Below are 21,320 nucleotides of genomic sequence, written 5' to 3' on the forward strand. Positions count from 1 at the left end.
GACCCCTTGTCAATTTATAACTATCTCCCAAGGGACTTAGTCAACCAGGCTCTGAAATGGGACAAGGTTGCCCCTCTGGAAGTCCAAGGCAGCAGTTCTTCTGACCCCCCTCCTTCTCCAAGAATCAAAAACTTTTAACATCTCATGATTGTTATGCCCAAGATGTCCTCCCACCACCACATCACCCACCAGTCCTTCCCTGTTGATAAACAGCAGGTTCAGTGGGGCATCTCCTCTGGCTGGCTCACAGATCAGCTGTGTCAGGAAGTTACTTCCACACACTCCAGGAACCTCCTAGACTGTTTCCTCTCTGCTGTGTGGTATTTCCAGCAGACATTAGGCAGGTTGAAGTCCCCCATGAGAACAAGGGCTAATGATCTTGAGACTTCTCCCAGCTGCTTGTAGAATCTTTCATCTGTCTCTTCATCCTGGTTGGGTGGTCTATAACATATTCCCTCCAGGATATCCACCTTCTTGGCCCTCTCCCTGATTCTTACCCATAAGCACTCAACTCTGCTGTCACCATCATTCAGCTCTAGGCAGTCGCAACACTACCTGACATACAGAGCTACCACCACCTCTCCTTCCTTGCCTTCCCTTCTGAAGAGTTTGTAGCCATCCATTGCAGCGCCCTAGTCATGTGAGTTATCCCAACATGTTTCTGTGATGGGTGTTTATGTCATAGTCTTCCTGTTGCATGGTGGCTTCCAGCTCCTTCTGTTTGTTGCCCATGCTTCAGGCGTCAGCATAGGTGCACATCAGTTTTACTATAGATCTCACCTCCAACCCCAGCATGCTGCCACCAAGCTCATCTCTAACGAACTTGATTTTATTCCCTTCCCCCTTTGAATCTAGTTTAAAGCTCCCTTGACGAGCCCAGCTAACCCCTGACCTAGGAGCCTTTTCCCCCTTTGAGACAGGTGAACCCCATCTGTTGCCAGCAGGCCTGGTGCTATGTAAACTGACCCATGATCCAAAGAAAAATGAAATTTAGCTGTTGACACCAGGCCTGGAGCCAGGTATTGATCTGTCTCATCTTCTGATTACATGCACCATCCGTTCCCTGCAACTAGCAGGACAGAAGAAAACACTACTTGTGCTCGTGATCTCTCAACTTCTTGCTCCAAGGCCCTGAGGTCTCTCTGGATTGCCTTCAGACTTGTCATTTGGACTTCTTCATGGCCCACTGGATGGATATGGAAATGCTGAATCCAAGAGCTGTAGTAATAGTTTGGTGAATGGTGCTGCGTCAGATACTTAACTTGTAAAGGCAGTGATAAGAGTTATTTACTTTAAAGAAGAAAAAGAGAGGGGGAAAAAATGTAAATTTCTATAGTGAAAAACAAGAAAGAATTTGAAAAATGGAGGATGTTAGTTAACTACTTACAGTTAACAAAAATTGGCCTTGGGGGAAGGCACACATAACAAATATGTTGAGCTGGGGCACAAGATAAGCTGATGGAGAACCAAATGTTTAATGAGACCAAACAGAAAATTATTGGAACTATGTGTGAACTACCCTAATTAGCATGCTAAAAGATCCACCTTGGAGCAAAGGAGGCCCCCTATTAACAAAGCCCTCTCCCTACAGAACACGCACAGTGAAAAAAAAGAATGCTGTACCTTTAAGTGGAGATGAGGCTTGTAAGGACCAGTGAGAATTAAGTGTGACTAAATGTAATTTTAAACAATTGTTCAAAGTGTATAAAGTGTTTTACTATGAGTTAAGAGGCATGGTAGCTTTGTGAATTACCACCTAGCACTCATCTCTGCACAGAGATGCAATGAACAAATATCTCTACTCTTTGTGGATCAGCTCTTGCACACCAGGTGAAGAACACAGAAATGGGATAACAGCAGGACTCCAAAAAACTCAGACATTTCAATAAAAGCTTAGTTTTATCATGTAATCAAAGAACAACTAGATTAAAATATTGTTTCTTTATCTCTTAAGCTGGATGGTCAGATAGATTTTACTTTGATGCTAAGAAGTGGTAGTCATTCAACTTTAAACAGATAGTAGTTGCTAAAAATGCAGCATAACTAAATGGATGTGGCAGAAGAAACATTTGTGGTAAAGCATCAACTTCTGTGAAGGAACTCAGATTACTAGAACAATATTTTTTTGCCATAAGAATTATGAATGCCAGAAATCACTCCCCACCCCACCCACACATGCCCCCAGTCTGTACTCGCTATTAAATCAAGCAGAAAACAATAATTCCATTAAATGGTACAACTAACAGGAACTGCAGAATCAGAACTCTGATTTCTGCCAAGTATTTTGCCACTTATATTTCTTGGTTATCAGAAAACCACCATTTACTAATGTATTTATAGGAAGTTATTGATGTTGTTTGAAATAAAATGATGAAAATCCTATGTGCAATTTATTATGGTGGACCTAACATGAAAAAACCCTCAAGTATCTATGGAAGTTGCGCTAAGTGGATTCATTAGATCCAGTTAAAATTTGTAATAAGAGACAGTCTTGGCATGCAGGAAAGTGAGGTAGTGGTTCAGTTCACGCTTTGCAAAAGTGTCACATTGAACTAGTTAAATGGCTGATATGATGGATACCTCACCTGAAAGGGAATTGCTTCAGGACCCTTGCTGGAAGATTATGTTTACTCAAGTGGTGACAAGGAAAGATGACACTCAGCCATCATGAGTGTAGTACTTCAATAATACTTCAATAATACTTCTGAAATACTTTTGTTTGGACACAAAAGTGAACAAATAGTATTCAGTGGAAAGAAGGCTAGTCCACTTCAAATAATTATAAACCAAATTGATGCTGTTAGGGTAGTATATTGTATGTTCTCTTTGTCTTAGGCCTGGTGGATCAATTTTTATTCTGAAACTGTTACGTGATACACATTTAACAGCAGTTAAGGAATAATAGAAGTCCAGCAGTCTTTACTTTCACAGTTCCACAGTTTCTGATTGTTGTGAATAAGAAATTAACTGTCTAAAGAGAAAGTAATGTGCACTATTTTGTACCTCATGAATCTTATCCTTTCTGCTTTGAGGAAGGGACTGTGTTCAAGCCTCTAACTCATAGAATCGCCATTGACTCCTCTGGATGGGTGCAGCCATTGCAGCCGGGGTTGTTCAGATGTGCAGGTGAGCGTGCATGCACAGAAAGACAATTACAGTTGTGATAGCATCTGACAACTAGGAAAGAAATGTCTTTTAGAACCAGTTTCTGTCCATCTCAGATGATTAAATCAAGTCTTCGCCACAGAGGTGAGCTGTGGGACCTTTGCCCCTGCACTTTATTGGCATGGGATCACTACACTGAAGGGTGGTGGGTGTGAGAGGAGAACTAGTCTCCCATGGGTTTTTTTCTGTAGGAAATTTTAATCCTTTAAAACAATTTTAGTCCTCTGTTCTTCACAGTAGAGGAGCATATGGTCCCACATTTGGTGGCCAGCACTAGCAACAGACTAACATCTTAAGATAAATGCTACATTTTGCTATTATGACACTAAATGCAATTAGACCTGGACGTAATGAGACAAAAGATTCCATAGCCAGAGAAAAGCACATGTTCTCTACAAATTGGAGACCTGATACTGATTTGTAATTATATATATGGGATAGAATGGTTTATATCACCAATAATCTTTAAAGACTACCATCTGCCTCTAGACAAACTTAAGGAGGAAACTTAATTTGGATAAAAACCTGCTGTGGATTGTTAATACAGTTAAGGGATCAATTTCTAATAAAATTTAAAGATTGGGCTGTGTAATAATCCTTTGAACTACCGGCAGCAGCAGCAAATTTGTCCTTGGCTGTTGTTCTCCACAGTGCCTCTCAGCTTTCTGGTAAGTGATATACCCAGTATAGTCAATAAAAACTGACTGAAACAAATTTGAAAGAATTTTAAATGGCTGTTATCATAATAGTAATAATAGCAGTAAACCTCATAAAAGTATAGATTATAATAATAAAAGTACATTAAAATATATCTTTAAGTCATGTGAGGTAAGTAGACATTTTTAAGATTAATTTAAAAATGAGATTTATGAATGCATGCACTTGTACATAAACTTGCTACAAATGGGGTCAACAAAAATCATCAGTGTTATGGGATAAGACAGACATGAAATGAGGGCAGAACAGAAGTGTTTTGAGTAAATGTCAGTTTGAAGTGTCTTCTCAGTCTTTCAGGACTGCATTTCTGCTCCTAAGCAAGAGCAGTTTGCATGCAGTGAACTCCCTGATACACGCTGACTTGCCCTGCACTCTGTATCTTTAGCAATTTGCTTTGAACTCTCTCACTCAGCAGAGCGTAAGGTCCAGTTCAATTTGATAAAGAGGAAAACACAATGACCTGTATATAATAGGTTTAAGTGCAGTATGTGGTGTTGTGTTTTCTTTCAAGATGTCTTTAAAGCTAAGGCAGAGATAGCATTTTGATGTGTTGGGATTCATGTTGCTATCCATTTAACAGTTTACATCAGATTTATAAATCTTTTGTGACATTTTTGCTAAAGGAAACATTGCTTCATCTATTACACTACTAACAACAGCATATAGTTTTCTTAGGTAAGTCAGAACTTCAGGCCAGTGTCAGAGGTTAGCTACGTTAGTCATTTGTGATGAAAGAAAAGCCTCTGTTAATGCTGATTTACTAGGATTAGGATGACTGGAATGCTGTAATCCTTCCTGTTGGACTGTTGGCATCATGCTGCCATCTGACAACAGCTGTTTCCTCCTTAATCTAATGGAAAAAAAATTGTGGTAGATTGTTGCTTGTACCATTACAAGCTCAGTTGTTCCAATTTGTGTTTTAGTAAATATGCATATTTATCACAATAAAACCCTATTAAATGTATTGTGTATAGTAAGTCTTGTTTATTTTTGGCATCTGCTTTAGTAAGTACCCAAAAAACCCAACCAACATTGTTCTGCACAGAATCACAGTCACAGAACGGTGAGGGTTGGAAGGCACCTCTGGAGATCATTTAGTCCAACCCCCTGCCAAAGCAGCTTCACCTGCAGCAGGTTGCACAGGGCCACGTCCAGGTGGGTTTTGAATGTCTCCAGAGCAGGAGGCTCCACAGCCTCTCTGGGCAGCCTGTGGCAGGGCTCTGTCACCCTCAAGGTAAAGCAGATTTTCCTCACGTTCAGATGGAATTTTCTGTGCTGCAGTTTGTGCCCGTTGCCCCTTGTCCTCTCGCTGGGCACCACTGAAAAGAGCCCGGCCCCGTCCTCTTGACATTTGCCCTTAAGATATTTGTATGCATTGATAAGGTCCCCTCTCAGTCTTCTCTTCTCCAGGCTAAGGAGGCCTGGCTCTCTCAGCCTTTCCTCATAAGGGAGATGCTCCATTTCCCTCATCATCTCTGTAGCCCTCCGCTGGACCCTCTCCAGCAGTTCCCTGTCTCTCTGGAACTGGAGAGCCCAGAACTGGACACAGCACTCCAGATGCAGCCCCAGCAGGGCAGAGTAGCAGGGGAGGATCACCTCCCTCGACCTGCTGGCCACAGTCCTCCTAATGCACCCCAGGATCCCACAGGCCTTCGTGGCCACCAGGACATGCTGCTGGCTCACGGGCAATTTGCTGGGTCCACCAGAACTCCCAGGTCCTCCTTCGCAGAGCTGCCTCCCAGCAGGTCAGCCCCCAGCCTGTACTGGTGTGTGGGGCTGTCCCTCCCCAGGTGCAGGACCCTGCACGTGCCTTTATGGAACTTCAAGAGGTTCCTCACCCCCAGCTCTCCAGCCTGTCCAGGTCTCGCTGAATGGCAGCACAGCCTTCTGCTGCATCAGCCACTCCTCCCCGTGCTGTATCATCAGCAAACTTGCTGAGGGTACACTCTGTCCCTTCATCCAGGTCACTGATGAATAAGTTGAACAGGACTGGACCCAGTACAGAGCCCTGGGGAACACCACGAGCTACAGGCCTCCAGCAAGGCTCTGTGCCGCTGACCACAACCCCCTGAGCTCTGCCACTCAGCCAGTTCTCAACCCACCTCCCTGTCCACTCACCTAACCCCCACTGCCTGAGCTTACCTGTGAGGGTGTTACGGGAGACGGTGTCAAAGGCCTTGCTGAAGTCAAGGCAGACAACAACCACTGCTCTCCCATCGCGTGCCCGGTCAGTCATTCCATCATAGAAGGCTATCAGGTTGGTCAGGCATGATTTCCCCTTGGTGAATCCATGTTGACTTTTCCTGATAACCTGATTTTCCTCCATATTCCTCCACACCATCAGTTTATTTAGATATATTCTTGTATTAGCCAAGATTCATGCTATGATTTAGCTTAGCAAATCACTGGATTCTGCAGTTTTCTTTTAGCTGCTTCCAATAATGAGACGTTGCATACAGATATGAATAGTTAGGGCAACATTAAATATTGCAGATATTTTTTTGACACTGCAGATTGTATGAATAGTGATCAAATATTTAGCGATGATATGGACAGAAACAAAATACAGAATACTCTGCTTATATTAAAGGCCTGTTGTGTAAGCTGTATTTAATACCATCTTTAAACAGATTACTTCGTGTGAGTATTCTCAGTGGGGATTCTTCTATTTGCACCATCTACCTTGGTTTAGTCTGAAGTAAATACAGTTTATTTAAAATGCATTCTTAGGTTTCAGCACTACTGTCTCAAACATAACACCAAAAGCAAATGGTCAGTGGGACAGTCTGGGCATCAGTATGGGCTGGATTCTGAGCTCTGGGGATGCATGTCAATGCCATTTGTTGAAGGACATAGGAGCTGATAATATATACTGACATTTTATAGTGAGAACAGATTTTTTTTAGAAAGTCTTTAATCCAGAGGTATTATTTGTACTTTTTACTATAGCAAAATGTAATTTGACATTTGTAATTCTTTAACTAAAAATATCACTCAGAAATTTGGAGTGATACAGAGGATGTCTTTCTGTTCGTCCATTGACATTTTTTATATTTACATTTCCAATCAGGGCATAAACACAACAGTTTCCCCTGACTAAAATGCACCATTATAATTTAAATACATGTTTATTTTGCTAATACGTAATTCGCTGAATTAAGATAACACTGAACATCCACTATGAGCTAAAAACTTGGCTTGCAATTTAGAAGGGGTCCTGTGTTCTGCAGATAAGTATGCTGTCCGTGTTACTCGGTGTTTAAAATGCTTCCACTACAGGGGCTAGAACTGAAGAATTACTTCATTTCCTCAAAGCAGGAGCAGGCCAACCTTTGCATCACAGATCCAGGTTTAGGACTAAGTTCGTTAGAGTTATTTGTGACCACAGCACATGAAATGTGATCCAGGTTTCCTCAAATGGTGATGCTTTTAAATCTAATCAGAAATATGTATCCTCAGAAAGTTCGATAAATTCAATCATAAAGTTAATTGGATGTGTTACTTTTTTTAGAAAGTTATTTTTTAAAATAATGCAATTTAAAAAAAGGTTTTGCTACTTTCCTATATACTAAATCATAATTTGTATTTTTTGTCATTCATACACATTTACATTACTTTCATTGTTGCATGGAACTAGAATTGTTTTGAATTGTGGCCCATTTGAACATCAAAGTAACTACTGGATTGGACCAAAGTCCATCTATCTGGTATCCTACCTGTTTAAAAGATGCCCATACAAGAGTTTTAAAGCAGGGCCAACATCCCCAATACTTTTGCCAGCTTGCAACAATATGCTGCCAGGCAATTCCTGAGCCAGATGTTCTTTCTATGTATTTAGTAATAGTCCACGGATTTATTTTCCACAAACACATCATCTGGTCTTGCCGAGAACCTCTGTAAGTTTTTAGCATCCCCAGTATCCTGTGGCAAGCGATTCCGCTCCATTGTAACACATTATGTGAAATGCCACCACTTTCCATTTGTTTTGAATCAGTTTTTTCATTGCAGTTATAGTTAATCCCCCTTAGTTCTGGTACTGGAAGAGACAGTGAATGATCCATTGATATTGATATACCACTGTTTTTTTCCCCTTTGAGGTTTGTATTTTACTAATTGAGGTCCCAGTCTTCACCTGCAGACACACCTTCTTTTGCCTTTTCAGTTTTTTTTGTGGTTGGTTTTTTGTTTGTTTGTTTGTGTTTGTTTGTTTGTTTGGGTTTTTTTAATTGACCCTATGTTTACTGTAGCTGGCAGTAAAATTGGTAGGATTACTTGTATGAGCAAGTTATACCCAACAAAGCCCTGAATTAGAGATGGTATTTAATATAGTTTAAATCTGAACATTGTTTAAACATAAAACAGCAGCTCCCATTGTGTTTTGTTTGGATGTTGGGGGCAATCAGCCTTTCAACAGAATACCTGATCTGACTGTTCAATTTAGGCCAATACTTATTTTATTATTAATGTGCATTGTTTACCTCAGTAACAGTATGCTATGCCAAAAGAATTTGCCGTGTACTTTTATGGCTTAAAAGACTTTCTGACATATACCAAGTACAAAACAGAAAATTCCATTTTAGATTTGTAAGTATATTCCCAGTATACTTCTGTATTTTGCTATATGCCTATAATTTAATAATGGTACATAATTCCAACACTTATGTACTTTCTGTCCCTAAATTTGAGTAATACAAAATAAAATACACGTACTGGGTCCTTAAGCTTTGAAATTTGGGTCCTTGCAAAGCAACTGTGATGAAGCTTTATTTTAAAATATTAGCCTTGCTTTTCATTAAAGTGCTTATCTGCAGTCAAAAGAATGAGAAATCGGGTTGACTAAAGTAGTTACAATATTCTGAACTGAATAGTTAAAACTAGGGAATTCTACTGACTAAAGCAGGATACTTGAAGCCCTTGGAGGCTGGCATTCATGGTGGGTGGGATATGGCAACATCCTGAAGTTATACCATTTCACAGCTTGTTAGCAGCTAAAAAATTATGTACTTGCTTCATGGGGAAAAACAACATTCCAGTTTTGCCCATGTAACAAGTACTTCAGGCAGCATTCGAGACATTTAAAACTATTACAGTTATATATTGTAATACATATTTCTGCATAACGTTACAGCACACATCATACATTGTGCTGATTCCTTGTGAAAATATCTTCCTGTGATTACCGTAATGAAATGCACGTTGCATAAATAATGTTGTAGAACCTGATGCTTCCAGAAAAAGGTAACTGTCAAACTGAGGCTAGGAGAAAGAAAAATCTTCAGCTTTAAATCTGCTCCTATGAGCATCTGGTATTTACTGTAACAATAACTTTTTACAGCAATTTTATCTAAATTTTTAGTGATGCCTCAAAGCAACTGAAGGGAAGAAAGTAACAGACTAAGAAAAGAAAACAAAATTATTTTGGCAGGCATGCAGCTTTTTCCCCTTAACAGTTTATTCACGGCCAGGAGCCCCAAAAGCAGCATACAGACACATGGTCTCTGTGCTGCTGCTTTGGTAAAACTAAAAGTAATAGGCATCTGAAGGGTCAGTGGCTGAAAGTTAATTTTCCTAATTTTTATGAGTGATCTGTGGGCTTCTGCGTTCCTGAGAACCAGCCTGTGTCAGTGAGAAATGTGATTTTTAAATAAACAAAAACGATACTAGTAAAAGCCCTACTGCAGCTGCAGTAGAAAAGCACTTTATACTGCTATAGCCGCCTAATTACCTGAACAGGTATTAAACATTACAAGTACTCTTATATTGATAAAATTTAGCTACACTAGGGTCTTTTTTCTTTACCCATTCTGGAAGAGTCCAACTGGCAAAATTAAAGTGTAGAAAGCCCTACTGAGAAAACCTACTTTTCATAATTCTTCTAATTCTTTTGGGAAGTTCTCCAAAATTGGGTACTGTTGACAAGTGTTCAGCCTGAACTGTAAAAGTCTTGCTGAACGTGAAGGGGAGAGGGAGCTGACACCTGGTAGTTCCATCATTTTGGTGGAAGCACTGCAGGGGAAGAATAGTACATGAAACCTTGTGGAGTTCCACATTGCTGTTTCCTTCTCCCGCCTATTTGGTTTTTATCTGCAAGAAAGGGTGTTGTGAATTTTTTACTATATTGCTATTTTGTAAAAGACCTGCATAGTACAAAGGATTGAAATAAATCAAATAGTGATCTAAGCAAATCATACAAAGAGAAAGCAAAATGAGGAAATATTTGGTTGTCCTATAATTATACCCAATAGGAAAAATAAAAACCCAAACCCACACCACAAAGAGAAAGCAATTTAGATATTACAAAAATTTTACGAAGCCAAACCCCAGAGAACAAACAATTCACACATGTATTTATTTATTTATTTATTTATTTATTCATTGCTCAGAGGAGAATTTACAAGCCCACACAGGCTGGTGGACCATCCAGCTCCAGCTGCACCAGGCCAGCACAAAGCAAGGGGAGTGAAGTCCTGGTAGGAGCCACCCTGGTACCCATCCCTCCTGCACCCCCTCAGTGATGAGTGTAGAGGAGCCCGAATGTTGCAGCTGGTGTTTTGCGGCAGGACAGGAACTCGGGACTGAAATCTTAGTCCCAGAAAAATCAGCAGAGGCTTAGTCTTGATTCTGGTGGGGTCAGCATTGTGCTTTATGTGCTCTGACTGTAGAAAAGCAGCTGTATTCTACCTTCCTGCCATTTCATAACCCCACTTTCCTAAGCTTTCGCAGCATTTGATGAAGTAGGGCTGCCATCTTCACAAGCACTGATGATCACAGCTATGGAAATCTGATCATTTCTTGTCCTACAATGTGGGCATTTACATGTAATTTCTCAATTTGCCTTTTATCTATTTATCAATATTAATAATATCTGTCTCCATAAGAACAGAACCTAACACAATCTATGGTAATGTCAATTAGGCAATTAAAAAATTTGGAGAGAAGTGCTGCATTATATGCCTGCATATACAGGCAATGAGGGAGAAAAAATATTTAGATAATATTTGAGGCTTGCTTGTATGTTTGTGGCCTGTGTGTTTGTTCTGCCATGCTCTGATTTGTCCTTCATCTTGTAGCTTGTCCTTTTAAATCCAGATTATATGTGGTAGCACAAAGAAGAGAAAAACACAAACAATGTAATTTTCATGTGACTACTACTTAATGACTCCTAACCAGCTAAGCTAACAGAAATGTAATGTTATGATATTTATTAATATCTCTGTTCTAAATCTGAGAAAACTGTAGACTTTCCTGGAGCGGAGGTGCTTGTGTGTAGTTTAAACTTTTGTACATCAGCCAGCAGGTGATGAAAGCTCCTACAGATGATTATCCCTACATGTACTTCTGTAACATGTTCCAAAACAAAGTTAAATGAAGTAGGTGCTCAGTTCTCTCAACAGCAGCAGAGCTCACGGTATCAGAAGTATCTTCTTTGTAGTATTTTCTAGCAAGTTTTGTTGTCATGTACACTCACATACAAGATGAGTTTCTTTTTAATGAGAATTTGTGAAATACCTTAAATTACTGAAAGTGCTTATTTCTTATATTTCAGTTTTAAAGATGGTAGAAAAGTTTGGATAAAGAGGTAAAACCAAAAGTTTATGCAGCCTACTTACTATACAGGGATGGTTAAAATGCATAATTACTAAGAAAGAGACGATGCTTTGGCTGGAAACCATGTGCCCCTTCAAAAATGTTACCTTTACATTAACACAAAATGCAGTCCTCAGCTCTTTGCCTCTGTCTTTCATACATGCAAGTTCATAGTATGTAAAGTAATATAGCACTTTCTTTTATGGTCATGGAAAGATAGAAAAGAGAAGCTGATGATTCCTTTGTATTTAGACAATTTGTCCCATGATAAGAGATGGATGGATTCACATACATTCTCAGATGGAAATATTAGTGATCAGATTATAGTGCGTTCTGGCAATTTGATTTTGTATTTAGTAAAAATGCATGACCATGTATAAGGGGTGGTGTTCCCTGATCCTAGGAATTGCTTTCTGTCCCTGTGGAAAACGCATACTTCCACCGATGCAAGTTAGTAACACCATTTCTATTGACTTTCAAGTGCCAGGATGTAACCCTCCCTGACTGAGAGCACTAGCCGAGTGTATCAGATGGCTTCTTGTCAAAGACCAAACCCCGATGCAGCTGCATGTTGTGACTGCTCATTTGGAGCCCCACTTCCTTGTGGCAGCCCTATGGCTTGGAGCCATTCCCTGAGTGCTCTTCCCTCTTGCTGGGTACACATGTGCATCCTCCTCCACAAACCACCCCACTTCTCTGGCCTGTTTTGTGCCGTGCACCCTTGTTCTGATTTTGTTTGTCACTGTATTAATTTCTCCCAGTGAAGCTACAACTGCATTTCATAGATTGAAATTTCTGGAGACTTGATCATAGATGCCCTCATAATATTTATATATTATAAATATATTTACATTTACATACATTTATATTGCTTTTCCCCATGTACATTCTTATTTGAAAGATACTTCAGCTTCTCTCCTTTTTTTTTCTTTTGCTGGACATATGGTGAACAGTATTGTACATAGCATGAGTTACTAAATAATAAGATACTATATTAAATCAAAGTAAATCTAACCGCCAGAACTTAATACCCTTTCTGTGTGAATATCTTCCAAGTGAACTGCAAACATTATGTTTTTCCTGCTGAAACTACACAGATGATATCCTGATGTAGGCAAATGTCAAGTTTAGCCTTCTGTAACATCTGTAGTTGCTTCCAAAATGCACAGCACTGGTAGTGTATTCTTGCTTTGTATTTCTGTAGCTCTGTCTGAACTTTGCTCTACAAACCTGTCAGTCACAATTTCTTTGCAGTCAAGAGATGAGTAAATTAGCTGGAACAAGTGATTTATTAAATGTAGTCATTTGTGACTGTCACATTAGAGGACAGGCCTTAGAGGCTGCAAACGTGATGCTTTTTCAAAAATTATTTGTGACTAGTGTGTTTGGCTATGCAACAGTCTCTAGAAATACTCATGAACTTTACAGTTACTGCTAGGTACATGGTACTATAGTACAGACATAACAGTGCTTTGAGTTTTTATTTTTCTTGCTGTATGACTGGTATTTTTTCAGCTTTCTCACTGGCTGCTTTCAATCACAAAGAAACAAAACCTCAAATATTTATTTCTTGTACAAATTTTTGTGTAAGTATTCACATTAATTTTCCATGAGTTGTTATGAGAGTTACTTTTGAATAGCTATGAAGAGCAAATAAAAAGCACCAGAAGTACTATCAGAAACAAATAATCATTTCTTTTTCTTACAGCTTACATTTGTGAATTTCTGTGTTTAAAACATGACCAGTCCTTGCTACAATAGTGCTATTGGAAAATAGCTTCCAATCCCAAATATCATACACTTATATTCAAATTTAATTCAAGATTACAAGTGCTAAGTGTTGCTGTCAAAGCTAGTTTATTCAAAAGATGTAGAAAATATTTTTGTTGTGTTAATTGATGACTTCTTACAGAATGCAGGCATAACAGAAATGGGCCTGGTAAACTGATGAAAAAGGCAAAAGAAGCAAGAATGTGGAGACTTCTATTCCTCCTTTCTCATTTATCTCTGATACTTACAGACATGGTTTTAAGAGATATTGTCCCGTTAATATGATATTTTTCAAACTAGATAAACCAGAATAAATTCACGTGCTCATTAGTCTTTGTATGGATAACCTCAAAAGCAGAATCAGGATTTCAGACGTGGTATAAGTATGGTGCCCTATTTTTGGATTTTTGTTAAACTTAAGGAAAATGCGGTTCTGAGTTGACATGAACCATTTTTTAAATTCATGTGGAATTCAGAAGATTGTTTCAATTCAAAATAGCAAAAATAACACTGACAGCTTGAAATATTTCATATTAAGGGTGTCTGAATTTGATTGCATTGTGTAAAATACGTGAAAAGGGAACATTTTTCTAAGAGTTGTTTGGGATGAAAGAGAATGATGCAAAATGAATATTTTTGTCAGTAAGAAAGAACTAAAAATATTTTGCTTTGTGTTGAAGTTTTACTGGGTAATCTTCAGTTTCAAAGCCCTTACAGAGAAGTGGTTTTCTTTCTTGCAGCCCATGACTCATGCAATTGTTCCTTTCTTTGTTCTGAAGCATTTCTTCTCAGCTCGTAGCGACATTTCTGGGTAGGTCTGGCTTGCTCAGTTTACAATTTTGTCACAATTTTCATGAGCTTTTCTGACTCCCTAAACTCAGAAGACACTATTCTCCTTTGTGGCTGCTCTGTGTTTTACTTCACCAGATGTTTCTGTGCTGCCAATTCAGCTGTGATCAAACCTGCAGGCAATAGCAAAATTAGAAGGGTAATGAAGAGAAGAGCTCCCAGTGACTGTGCAGGCTGACTTAGTGAACATGAATGAGAGCAAGCATGGTTTCAACTCCCTAGGTAGATGTAGACCAAAGAAAACTATCCCAGCCCCTACTCAAACCTGATCTAAAGCTGGGGTTGGAGAGTGAGTAGCTGGCAAACCTGAACGATGGATACAGCCTGCCTTTTAAAGCAGCAAGTCATATATTTATCTTCAAGTACACAATTGATAGCACCATCTCACTTCAAACTTCAGCTGGTTGGTTCATCCATTTAGTTACACCCAAAATGCTGGATATAGGGGTTCACTTCCTGAGGTAAAGAAGAGAGGTGGAGTTGTGACTTACAGTATCTTCTCCACTCCTGCCTCTCCAGTGGGTTTGGTGTCAGTTGCAATGTCCAAGAGAAGAGACAAACTCAGCATTTCTGGCATTCATATGACACCACTCTCATAACAACAAAGTGAATGCCCCCCCCCCTACATACTCCTCATAAGAAATTCCAGAATGAGCTTCCTATGTGTGCTTCAGTGTGCAAACTGGTTAGCAAATCTGCTCAAACTGTATCATACATGCAGATATTCACGTCAGTCATAGGACTACAAGCACCAATGTGAAAAGCAGCCATAAGAAAAGACAGTGTTTTCCACAATACTGTGTTTGTGATATAGTCAGGAGAGTATTTGTGTTGTAGTACAAGGTCCCAGTTGCTCTACAGAGATCAAGGCCCTCATCATGCTCAAGAAAGATCAATTCAAATTGAAACAGGTGCAGAAAGAGTCTACAAGGATGATGCAGATTCAAATTGAAACAGATGCAGAAAGAGTCGGGATAGAAGATCTCTCTCTAAAGAAAACACATAGCATGTTTAACCCAGAAAAACTCCTTTGGATGGGTTATACAGCTGCCTGGTATAAATGTAAAACAAGATTGAACAGGAACATGAGAAACCATGCTCCAGAGTTTTTCTTTTATCTTGATTTCATTTTCATATGCTAGAAGAGTATATCTATCTATGCAGCGAATGCATTCAGTGTACACCACATCTATGTGACACCTAAGAAGGGCCAAGGCCATATGATGTTCTGAGAATGCACTGTCTTTTCATAATTAGTGGCATATGTGAAGTCATGGTTTATAAAACCAAAATTGTATCAAAACTAGCTGAAAAGAAAGGGGGTATTCAGAGTCACCAGAGAAAATCCCTTAGTCACCAACATTCATGCTGACTTTCCAAAAGTGGCATGAAACATCAGTTATGGTAATCAGTTTTCTTCAACGTCCTATACCTCATGTAGAGACACTGCAAAGCATACTAGATTAATCATGTTCCCTGTGCTTGTGGATACAGAAATCCATGCCATTTTATCCCTATTAAGTCACACACCAAAAGAAAGTAAACATAGTGATGTAACAGGAAGTGATGTGCTGCGTTTTTGATACCTTTCAATGTAATTGAACATATGGTAAATAATTCTCATAAATAGATCTTATTTGCCCTGTCTATGGATAGGGAAAGGGAAGCAAGAATTGATGTGAGAGTTTGTGCAAGGTCACACTACAAATAAACGTGGATAAATTACCACTACTGAAACTGATATACCTCTGGGTAAAATTCAGCAGCTGTCTGACCATGAGCAAAAACATAAAGCAGATGAGAACCTCAACCACTCAGCCCCCACTGTGATTTATGTAAGGTAGCAGATGAGCTGCAATGGGCGAGATCTGAATTTCTCCAGGGGGTGCATTCAAGAAAAATAAAACTGGATAAACCAGAATAAATTCACATGCTCATTAGTCTTTGTATGGATAATCCCCAAACCAGCATCGATAGTTACTGTTTCACCTTTTGCAAAGTCATCGAATTAAGAATTACGGAAGCAGCCACCAGAGTGCACCAGATACATTTTAGAGCAACTTGCAAGGAAAGAGGAACATAAGACATGTGCTTCCTTTTTCTTCTTTTCTTCTTTTCTTTTTGCTATGGGAAACAAATCAGCTGTTTAAATACAAATGTGGAGGTCTGTGAGGGAGAAGGTGAGAACTTTCAGAAATCCGGGAAAAAACAGAAATCTGTTCTCCTAGCTGTGTCTGTGTCCTTGTGGTTGCTCTGTGCCAATTGTGTCTTGCTTGCTAAATTCCCCCGCATATTGAGCTGCCTCCTGATAGCATTGGAAATCTTTCTTCCATAAAAAATTCTATGAAAATTTGAATATAGGATACACATTTCAGGATTAGACCTTATCAAATGTTCACAATGTGCTGGGTAGCAAAAAATGTTACCAGCTTTCTGTGTAGAAGTCTGCTTTCTGTGTACATGTGTGTGACTTCATCCCCATCTTTGATATTCAGGGGTATGTAAGCTGGTCTGAAACACCTCCTACATACCAGTACTATACATTTCAGAGTAGTGACTACTCCACATTTTGTATGCTATATGGTGCACACTGTAACTGAACATTGTGTCTTCCATATTTTGAAGGCCAACATGAAAGCATTAAAGGTGGAGCTTCTCTGATAGATGTGGACATCTGCATGTGACCAACCCTTCTAGTCAGCAGAAATAAACAGACGATTCTAGAGTGTGATTCATATTTATGGCCTAAAGTGGAGGTCTAACATAGATCAGAGGATTTCACCCTCTAAAAGTGCATTTCTTTCACAGACTTTCAACGGAGCATAAGATCACTTGCATGGGTGTAGACATCAAGAATTAAGTAACAGAAATCATACCCTGAGTATGTAACCTGTCATATTCTTTTTTGTATCATTTTTACTGTTTGTTATTAATGACTGCAGAACACTTCACCTGTGTGGTTCTTCATGTAGTGGAGTGCCCCAATAATGAAGTGTGGAGCTTAATAAGGGTTAGATGTCATCTTATGAACCTGTCCATTTCATGTGTTTTCTGGCTGCTAGCTGGAACCCTGGAAGCACAGTTTGGACAGTGGAAGTGCTGCTACTTAGTATCTGAGTGTGAATTAGGTGAGTGAGTTGATGAGACATTTTCTGCTCAGTTTAAAATCCATCTGCACAAACTTTACAGTAGATAATGCTAGGGAAAAGATTAAACTCTCTTGCATTAAAACGTATTTCAAAAGTCCTGAAGTACAGTTGTACTCTCACTGCAGCACTGCACTGCTTGTCTAAATGCTCCAGCATTGATTCCAGAGGGATCTCTGAACCTCAGCAGGAATAAATCCATCTACTGCCATTGAATTCAGCCTATGAGTTCAAATTTGTAAGCTGACCTGTTACTGTTTCCTCAGGCCAGTGCTTCTCAGAGGATTGCATTTTTACCTACCTGCTTATAATTGACACATCATCAGGAACGTGGAATGTGAAAAATCACCCATCACCTATATAAAATATCTAATCATGTATTTATACAAAATATGAAAATCAGTGTGATTTATGTTTTTATTGGGAAAACTTCAAAAAGGAAAAAAATTGCTCTGCAGTGAGAAGTCAAAAGCATATGTTGAACACATGCATATTCAAACCCTGTAAAGCAGCAATGAAGGATGGTACTGCTGAGAAGTTCTCTTTTTAGCGATTGTTTTGTAAAGACAGCATTAAGCACGAGAACCCTGCGTGATCTGCTTGGCTCTGGTGACTGATTATGTTAGGTGTAAAGGCACTGCATGGCATCTTAATCTAAATGTTTAAACTCTTTGAAGGAGTCTGGATTCTGTAGCAACAAAGACTGATTTGTAATCTCCTTTCTCAATGATATCACCTTTTATCACATAAGCCTATGTGCCTCAAATGAGGCATTCTTATCTAGTTGATTACGAACAACCTTACTTTCCAAATAGGCATGCCTGTACCTTGTTAAGAGCATGAGCACTAACTGCAAACTCAGCAATTATTGACTGTAAGTCGGTTTAGGCAGAACGTACACTGGTGAAAGGCAGTGGTGATATTCACGTCAGTTTACAGCAATAATACATCTGTAGGTCAAAACTGTCTAGCTGGCTGCACTGTAAATCAGGAAGAATTTCATCAAAGAAAACTGTGCTGGTGTTACGCTGTCGTAACAGGACAGCGTTTGATCCTATCAAGTTGTCAAACATAGTAAAGAAAAGAAGTGTGCCTAGAGTTAAGCTCCTAAATCCACTTCCACATTTGAAGCGCTTCATGTTAAAGGCAGATTTAAGAAGGGAATCAGTATCTCTGGTGTTTTTATGAATAAATTAATCCCTACTCTCATTTAATAATAGAACTTAGTTCTTTCTAGCTCCTTTTCCCACCCTCCTCATGATATACTTACAAAAGCTTTCTTACTCTCCGGTTGACTGGTACAAAGTCATTCTGAGTTTTACCATTCTTAATCTATGCCCACACTCCCCCACCCACCCCCACCGTGAACAAGGCAGGTTCTTCCCCTTCTCCATTTGCAGTTACATTTTCTTGCAGCAGTCCCTGGTGATGCTACATTGGCTACATCTTGTTTCTGCATTCTTCTTCTTACAACGGCAGTGCAGCATGTTATGGTGTGCCTTAATTACAATGTGTTTTAAGATGCTTGTCAAAGAAAAAGTAGTTTACTTTTTCGTTCTTACAGCACCTAATATATATTTAGTTCGGGCAAAGGGCTTTGGAAAGCACTTATTAAACATGGAACACTTTAAATGTTTTTACCTTTCTTTCTGTTATTTTTTAGCTATTCTTTAAAGGAAGTTTTATGACTTAATGGGGTATTTGGCATACAACCCATTAGCTGAAATTTTAGAAATGGTCAGGTCCTAAGGACCCTGGTATTTACATGTTCAATTTTCTTGGTTCAATTTAAAAGGAAAAGGTTGGATCCCTCAGAAAAGAACTTTGCATCCTGCATAGGCTGTTTGATAATTAAACCACGTGTGCATTTAAAGAAAGAGCCAAAGGCACTAGCAGATAGCTGTCCTGACAGACATTAATAGCATGTTTTCTCATCTCATGCTGATGTACTTCGAAAGTGAACAGTGAAAACAGAGAGTCTTGTTTGTGTGTTTATGTGAGAAGTTAGACCAATTTTTGCCTTGTGGATACAGTCTGAGATGTAGAGCTTGCTGTGCCTTTGCAGGGGGAGTACAGGGAAATCTTTTCACAGTCCTAAATTTTGCAGTGGTTTCACATCCTTGGTTTTGTGTGTGTGCCTATGAGTATGTACATGCAGATAATTTATCCCAGTGTATTCCTCTTGGTGCATACTGCTAGTTAGGCTGTTGTAGCCATGCTACTGAGCCATTGCTTAAGCAGAACTGTAGCTGTTTCTTTTCTTTTACCCATTCCCCTTGGAGACGGAGAACATCTGGGGAGATGGGGCAGCACCAGCCTCTTTTCTATACACTGTAAATATTAAAAATTTTTTACATCCACATAGTTTAAAATAGACCCGTTCTTTCTGCTAATTTGTATGCAAGGCTTATCTGTTTGTAATAATGCCTACTTTTTAATAAATTATTTATTTTTTAAAAAGTTTAATATAAAAGTTTTGATTAAAAACTAACAAACACAAAAAATATTTTAGCCAAACCACTTTGGCCAGCTGCCTACAGATAAAACATCTTATGGAAGCCATGGAAGAGGTAGGCTTTCTTAAAACTCACGCCTAGCCTCAATTCTTTATATGAACTTAAAACTAAGGCAGCAGTTGACCTTAGGTGGTGCAAGAAGTGAAAAGGCACTTCTGTAGTGGTTGGTCTGCTGAATGTCAGCCAAGTTTTCCTGTGCTTGTAATGTTGGGGCTCTTCTCAAAATTTCATGGTGACATTACCCTTTCTAAAGAAACCGTGAATGTCCTGTCTGGCCTTCTGCAGACAGCCACCCTTTTAAGAAGAAACCTACTGGATTAAATTATCCGCTTAAGCCAAAGACAAAATTCAGTTATGTCTGAATATCACCTGTGAATTCTGCAAACTGTAAACCCGTGAACTCACCAGCTGTAAGCATCAAGGACACTGAAGGACAAACTGGTCTTGCTCAGACACGACAGAAAGTTCTTCCTGTTTGCTTCTCTGCTGGGAGCAACTTCACAGTGACCTTATGTCGAGATTTCTGTGCCACCCCTGCTTGGCAGCTCTGTGCTGCACAGAAAAATGCATGGCTCACCCATGACTGCATGGAGCTTTCTGGTTTAGGTGTACGATGGTTTAAGTAAGTGAACTTCATAGCAGCACACACTACAACACCTCACATAGCCTGGTACTGAACTTTTCAGATTTCAGATATTTAACTGCAAGCAAAGCAGTTGCATGATTTTTGTTTGTTTTAAAAGGAAAAATGAAATGCAAGTTAAACTCATACTAAAATTGATCTGGTCACTTGTGACACAAAGCAATTATAATTCAAATCATATCCTTCTATGAATGCAGACACAAATGACAAACCTGACCTGTATATATATATGCATTTACAGGTTATCTTATAGTTGCCGTGGAAGGATAAAACACAGGTTTGTGTGTTGTGTTACAGATCCTGCCTACCAATTCAAAACTAATACCAAGGCAGCGAGTCCCATCTCATCGACAGGTGCCAAGGCACTGAGGCGGCTGTCCCTGCTGCTATTCTTGCTGCTGTCCCCGCCGCCAAGGCCGCCCTGCTCCGGCTCCCGCTGGTTGGCAGAGCGTGACCTTGGGGCTAATGGCGGCTGGTTTAAGGCGCAGCAGCTCCGAGGCGGCTCAGTCACCTCGTGTCCTCGGCCGACGCTATCAGCTGCCGTGGTTTTTGTGACGAGAGCTTGCAATTAAAAAAATAAACCATTTTTGTATATGAAAAGTTAAACCAAGCACAGAGTAATGTTGCGATCCAGTGAAAGGGACAACGTACAAAGCAATCGCTGAACACGTTTCATGTTTTTCTTGCCGCCGCGCTGCGTTTGCAACACGGCGGTCCCGCTCGCCACCCCTACGGGAGCCGCAACTCGCGTGTGCAGCCCCGCTCACCTACTCGGGCCCGAAGCCGCGGCACCTTTTCGCCAGCTGCCCGATTTCCTTGCAATGCCTTAACACAACCCCAGCGGCACCACCTAACGCGGCGTCTAACGCCAGGCGGGGCGGCCGGCACCCGCTCCCGGAGGCCGCTCGGTCCCGCCGCGCCGCTGAG

General features: G+C 39.9%; 1 protein-coding gene and 1 long non-coding RNA gene across 2 annotated transcripts in view; one reads left to right on the forward strand and one right to left on the reverse strand.

Moving 5' to 3' along the window:
* The window catches only part of ARHGAP18 (Rho GTPase activating protein 18), a 101,228-nt gene that overhangs the window by 11,009 nt on the left and 68,899 nt on the right, over positions 1-21,320 (forward strand). The gene's annotated exons all lie outside the window — the stretch shown is intronic.
* Positions 10,225-21,293, reverse strand: LOC308065024. The gene is made up of 2 exons (XR_013928627.1): positions 21,045-21,293; positions 10,225-20,954 (listed from the first exon to the last, which is right to left on the reverse strand). It is a non-coding gene; the product is annotated as an uncharacterized lncRNA (long non-coding RNA).

The sequence above is a fragment of the Falco punctatus genome, assembly GCF_963210335.1.
Source record: "Falco punctatus genome assembly, chromosome: 5".
Taxonomy (NCBI): domain Eukaryota; kingdom Metazoa; phylum Chordata; class Aves; order Falconiformes; family Falconidae; genus Falco; species Falco punctatus.